Genomic DNA, 6,170 nt, shown 5'->3' with positions numbered 1-6,170 from the left:
TCCCAGGACCACTGAGGGAGCAGACAGGTGAGAATGTGTTGGGGGAACCAGGAAGGGAGGGAGGGGCACCTCAAGGGGGCTTCACAAAGACAGCTTGGTGCACATTGACCTCCCACAGCCCCTTCAATCGGCCATCACATGCTACCCCCACAGCACCATGGCTTCTACCTGCCACCCAATTGGTTGGGGGCTATTTATCCCATGCAGCCAAAGGCCCAGGACAAAGGGTGTCTGGTGAATGGACTGAGTAATGGATTGAGTTGAAGGGCAAGGGGCTCATTGGCCATGGAGAATGGCCAGAGGAGGGCCTACAGAGGAGGAAAGCTGGCTATAAATGGGCTGAAGTCAGTGGCAGGGGTGAAGGAGATGCAGCCAAGGATTTGTGCCTAAATATCCCATTCCAAAGAGAGGGAGATGCACATAGATTCCCAAAAAGGAAACTTGATACCAAAGCATCTAAAGCACAATATGTCTGTGATTTAAGTGTTATTAATTTATAGCAGGCATCTAACACATACTTATTAACAAAATGCCATTTTCTTAAATGTTCTCAGGAATGTACAAAATAACATATACACTTAAATGGAAGAAGTTTGTGCCTTTCAATGTAGCCCCAGGACCAAAGCTTTATTTTATTCATGGCAGACATTGCTATGCTCAGTGATGATGAATGCATCATTAAGAGACCTTGAAAGAATAGGCAAATAATAGATCATCATGGAGAAACTCTGTCTATGTCAGGGGTGTCAAACTGGCGGCCCATGGGCCGGATGTGTCACATGCAGGCCACGCCCACCCCGGCTCCACAAAAGCAAAAAACATCACAATAAATCACGATATGTCATGTGATGTTGTGAGATGTAAAAACCCCAAATTTTGATACTCACAATATGAAGACAAGTCTGGTTAACAAAACAAAGGTTTATTGGAGAATAACAGAAACAGAATAAAAGAGAAAAGAGAAAGAATAGAAGAGAGGAGCGTTTGCAAACGCGGCCCCCTGGATCCTTCCCTATGGATTGGATTCCAGGAGCACACTGACCTGGTTTCAGGTTTTGCATTTTATAGCCCTACAATGCATTGTCACATCTAAACAGCTCTTTCATCTTTATGGTGTTCTCTGAAGTTGTACTTTGTTAACCTGACCTCTTCCGTCCATCTGCTGTTATCTTGTTTATTTGGAATTCTCACTTTGGGTTAAAATCCCCTTCTTTGATAGTAGGATTTCCACTCAAAGTGTAAGTTCCTGTGTCCGGGAGATTTTTAGGCAGGATATAGTAAACATTTGGTCATATATTGGCATTGCATTGTTACATTTGTGTTACAGCATTACATTTGTACTAAAGAGACAGTTTCATATAATGGCATTACATTTCTACAATTATTTCTACAATTATTAAAAGAATAACTTTTATTTCCTTAACTTTTATTTCCTTCAATCCCCCCTTTTTCTTTTCCACCTGAATTTATTCTTTTATACTTTTAACAGTTCATAACTTCCTATATTTTCTTTAGATTCCTGTGCAAGCAAGTTTTCATATTCTGAGTCTTCTTTCCCCAATGTTCCTTAAAGTATTGGGCCCATGGTCCTTCCTTCTACCAAAGAAAGTACTAAGGAAACAACAGTAGCAGAAGAAAAACTTTTCAACACATAGTCCAGGTTCTAGGAACACGTCCAATCCATTGAAGTTTTTCTCCCACTTAGATGGAAACAATTCAACAGGTGAGGCAGGTTGAAATTTCATTTTCAGGCCGTCCAGCTGCAGAGTTTGTCACTGGAGAGGATATGATGGGACTTTCCATGGACTCACGCCTTGATTCCTTAAATCAGGAGGACTTGGCATGATTGAGACCACTCAGGACTGGTATTTCTAGGTGACAGTTCTTTTCACCTGAATCCACTCTCCAGGAACAATGGCCAGAGACAGGTGGTAAGGCAGCCTGGGCCTGTACTGAGATAGAAGACAAAACCTGCACCACATTATGCAAATGCTGAGTAACTTTCTTCTCTTCTTCATTGACATTCTTGAACCTTCATGTAACAAAAGCCTCCCATACATCATTTCAAAGAAACAAAAACAACTTTCCAGTTGAGGCCTATATTGACATGGTCTCACCACTAAATGTTGTAAAGCTTTTTTTTTAAACTTGAATTTTATCACATATTTGTTTAACTAAAGTATAAATACAACCATCCTGTTTTAGAAAATATTAATCATCCCTTGCGACCCCCCTTCAGTGGCTGCTTCTGTGTTCTAGCCATTGTTTTATTGTTGTTTTTTCTTTTCAACATCCCTCTCCCATCTTGCAACATCCACCTCCCATCTTTAGTACATTCTTATTCCTTCAACATTCTAAGGCTTGTGTTAAGGCATACAATTCACACGTTTGGGCTGACCACTTTAATGGCAGTCTCCCTGCTTAATGCATGCAATTCACAAGTCTGTGCAAACCAACTTAAAACAACTTTCCTGTTTCTTTCTTTTATTACCAGTTCCTTTCTTCCCTTCTGCCACTCTAGCATAACTTCTTCTTTTTTCTTCTTCCACCTGTATTCAAGACTCCATAAACATACTTGGAGTTAGTGTATATTTTCTCCTTCTCCCTTTGTCATTTTTACACATTGCTTAAATGACTCTAATGGTTGGACAGTTTTTAAGAGTATAATAAGAACCCCCCCCCCAGACATACCACCTTGTAATGTTCCAATACATCTTCTAAGACTTAATATAACACTCTATCTCACACCCTGTGCACTGAACACAATTAATACAGTGAGAACAGCAACAACACCCACAAAGATACCCACAAAATCAGCACATGCAGGAGGTCTTGGTTTTCCTTTGGTTCTAGATAGAAAAAGAAATATAAAGTTTAGTCCTTTTTCCTCTATTACCCCCCTTTCTGTCAGGAAGATTGACTATTAGTCCATGAAGTCCTTCGGAACTTTAGCTTCAGTGAATCTCCTTGGTGAGATTCCACCTTCCACTCCTCTGGGGCTGGCACAGGCCCTTTTACTTGGGAGTAATGGTCCAACCTTTTTCAGCTGTCCTGATAGCTGTCTCAGTGGTTAACAAGATGATGTAAAGTCCTTCCCAGGTTGGAGTTAGTTTTTCCTCTCTCCAGGCTTTTATCAACACCCACTGTCCTGCTTTGTATTGGTGTACTACAAAGTCCAAGGAGTTTGGGCAAGAATGCCTTTCTGTTGCAGGAGAGAAAAACATCTGGACAATTCAAGTACATATTTTCTAATTATTTTATCTTTTAATTCAATTCTTGGTAATCCCTCCTTCCCCGTCTACTATCGTATCTTCATTATGTCTCTTTTTCTTGTTCTTTTCTTTTCTCAACTACTTTGCTATGAACAAGTATATACCTCCTTTAGGCTTCCTGATTAAAATTGTCTACACTTGATAAGAAATGCTAACCACCAAGATGTTCCCAAATGTAAATTTTAGATAAAAATGCCACTGGCTGCCTTTCTCCTCCCCCCCACTTCTGAGTCAAAACCTCCTCCAACCTTTGTCCTTGTTTATAAATAAATTACCTAGCGAAGAACCAACAAAGGAGAGCTCACCAAACCCTGTTTGCATTTGTTAACTAACACAAGCTTTTTTTAAAACAGTTTTGCATACAAATCTTTACTCAAAACAGCATAGCTATTTATAATCCCAATTTTTTTCTCAGCTTCTTTGTTTTAACTTCACAAAAAATAAACAAGCTTAATAAGATATTCTGAGTTACTGAAATACTAGAGTTTTTTTTTCCAAACTCTAGTATTGCTTTTAATATAAAGTTAGTCAAATTCCAATTTAATCAAATTCCATTCAGATGGAAACAGATTTCCATTAAATTTCCATTAAATAGGGAAAACATTTACAAATCTAAGCAAACAATACATTTATAAATCTATGCAAAACAATTTCATTTCTTTTGGTTGATATTAAACAATTTAAACTCAAAAATTTCCAAAAAAAAGTTGTCCAACAATTACTGACCCCTCTTTTGAATAAAAAAAATTGCAAAAGTGGGCATTAAATTTTCACAGCCACCCCACCTTTCTCAAACCTGAATTCTAAGCAGAGAAAAAGTTAAAAAGATCAACCCCCCCCCTTCTCCTTTCTCTCTCTCCCTCTCTCCCTCTCAAAGCAACACAGCCAGAAAAAGCAGATAGAGTTTGAAAAGGCATTAACACACTTAACATTTGCAAAAGGGAGAGAGCAGAATAGACAAGAAAATGGTATAGGATTTCCTGCCTGAGCAGGTAACTTTGGGCTGTCCTTAAGAGGGAGAGAAAAAAATAAATAAACAAACAAACACATCTTTCTTCACTTTGTTGGCCAGACAAACAGAGTGAGGTTATTTCTTTTGGTATCTTCTTTTCTCTTGAGGTTAGTAACAGTCATATTTACTTCACACACAAAGACTCTGACACACATATACGTACCAAGACAAGGAAAAGAGAACAGAAAACTGATTGGGAAAAAGGTCTTCTCACTCACACACAGAGACAAACACACATTTCTCTCATTCCCCTTATTTCCCAAAACTTCCTTTTCTACCCTAGCTCCACATGGGCAGAGCCTGGGAAACCCATTCACAGACACAAGGCATCTGCTGCTAGCAAGATGGGTTTTCCTGTTTGAAGCTACTTAATTTTACAGTTATTTTTTCTTTAGGTTTACAACAATGACTTACAACAACAAGCCCATCTTCTTGAGAGTTTTCCTGATTATGGTTCCCTGAGGTTCTTGATTTGACGGCCACTCAAAACTCTTAACTCAAAACTCTTAACGCCAGTTTGCTTCCCTTCAGGCTGGCCTTCCCCTTGCAGGTGTAAGGGACCTCAACCTTTCAGGTTCGCACTCCTCTGGACTTACCAGTGTTCCCAGAACACAGCCCATCACACTTACACAGCCGTTATCGCAGAAATCCTCCCACAATCGCTCTCCTGACCACCCAGGTACAATTGCATGCTTCCCTCCTTCAGGGCAAAAGTTCCTTACCTGGGCCAGTGCACTGGGTTACCTGGTCTGGGCTTCAGTTGTTGACTTTCTTCCTATTTCCTGTCCTTTGATTTTTGTAAACCAGAGTTGTCAATTTAGTTTGGCTCGGAGCCTGCAAAGGGAAACTAGATCTCAGATAACTTCAGGCAGTTGAAATCAACAGGCGCGCTCCTGATTTTACTGAGAACAGTGTCTCCTAGAAGCTCTTAATGCCCACATTCTCCACCAAGATTGTGAGATGTAAAAACCCCAAATTTTGATACTCACAATACGAAGACAAGTCTGGTTAACAAAACAAAGGTTTATTGGAGAATAACAGAAACAGAATAAAAGAGAAAAGAGAAAGAATAGAAGAGAGGAGTGTTTGCCCCCTGGATCCTTCCCTATGGATTGGATTCCAGGAGCACACTGACCTGGTTTCAGGTTTTGCATTTTATAGCCCTACAATGCATTGTCACATCTAAACAGCTCTTTCATCTTTATGGTGTTCTCTGAAGTTGTACTTTGTTAACCTGACCTCTTCCGTCCATCTGCTGTTATCTTGTTTATTTGGAATTCTCACTTTGGGTTAAAATCCCCTTCTTTGATAGTAGGATTTCCACTCAAACTGTAAGTTCCTGTGGTCCGGGAGATTTTTAGGCAGGATATAGTAAACATTTGGTCATATATTGGCATTGCATTGTTACATTTGTGTTACAGCATTACATTTGTACTAAAGAGACAGTTTCATATAATGGCATTACATTTCTACAATTATTTCTACAATTATTAAAAGAATAACTTTTATTTCCTTAACTTTTATTTCCTTCAATGTGATTGAGTTTGACACCCATGATCTATGTGGTCTCTAGGAGTTAAAAATGACTTGATGGCACATAATAAAGACATTGCTGTGAAATGAGATCTAATGAAGGCCTATGGGGAAATAAGATAAGATAGATAAGATAACCTTTATTGTCATTTTTTTACTGTGGGCACAACAGCACACATCAAAAATGAAATTTAGTTGCCCACTCTCAAAGTGAAACACATAAATGATACACACCTAAACATACTATGTACAACATATGTATAGACCCACACCCCTATATATACATAACAAATAAATATTAAATACTGTCCAACTTGAATATATAACGGAAGGAGGAAGCTTGAGAGTTCACA

General features: G+C 39.1%; 1 long non-coding RNA gene across 1 annotated transcript; it reads right to left on the bottom strand.

Annotated features, from left to right (window-relative positions):
* Nucleotides 1-2,145: 2,145 nt before the first annotated feature.
* On the bottom strand, nt 2,146-5,191 carry LOC120306804. The gene is made up of 2 exons (XR_005556392.1): nt 5,007-5,191; nt 2,146-3,202 (listed from the first exon to the last, which is right to left on the bottom strand). It is a non-coding gene; the product is annotated as an uncharacterized LOC120306804 (long non-coding RNA).
* Between the last annotated feature and the right edge of the window lie 979 nt (nt 5,192-6,170).

Source organism: Crotalus tigris, unplaced genomic scaffold, assembly GCF_016545835.1.
Source record: "Crotalus tigris isolate CLP2741 ecotype Arizona unplaced genomic scaffold, ASM1654583v1 scf7180000017753.6788120, whole genome shotgun sequence".
Taxonomy (NCBI): Eukaryota; Metazoa; Chordata; class Lepidosauria; order Squamata; family Viperidae; genus Crotalus; species Crotalus tigris.
Note: the sequence above shows the minus strand (reverse complement) of the source record. Positions and strands in the feature narration are given on the sequence as shown.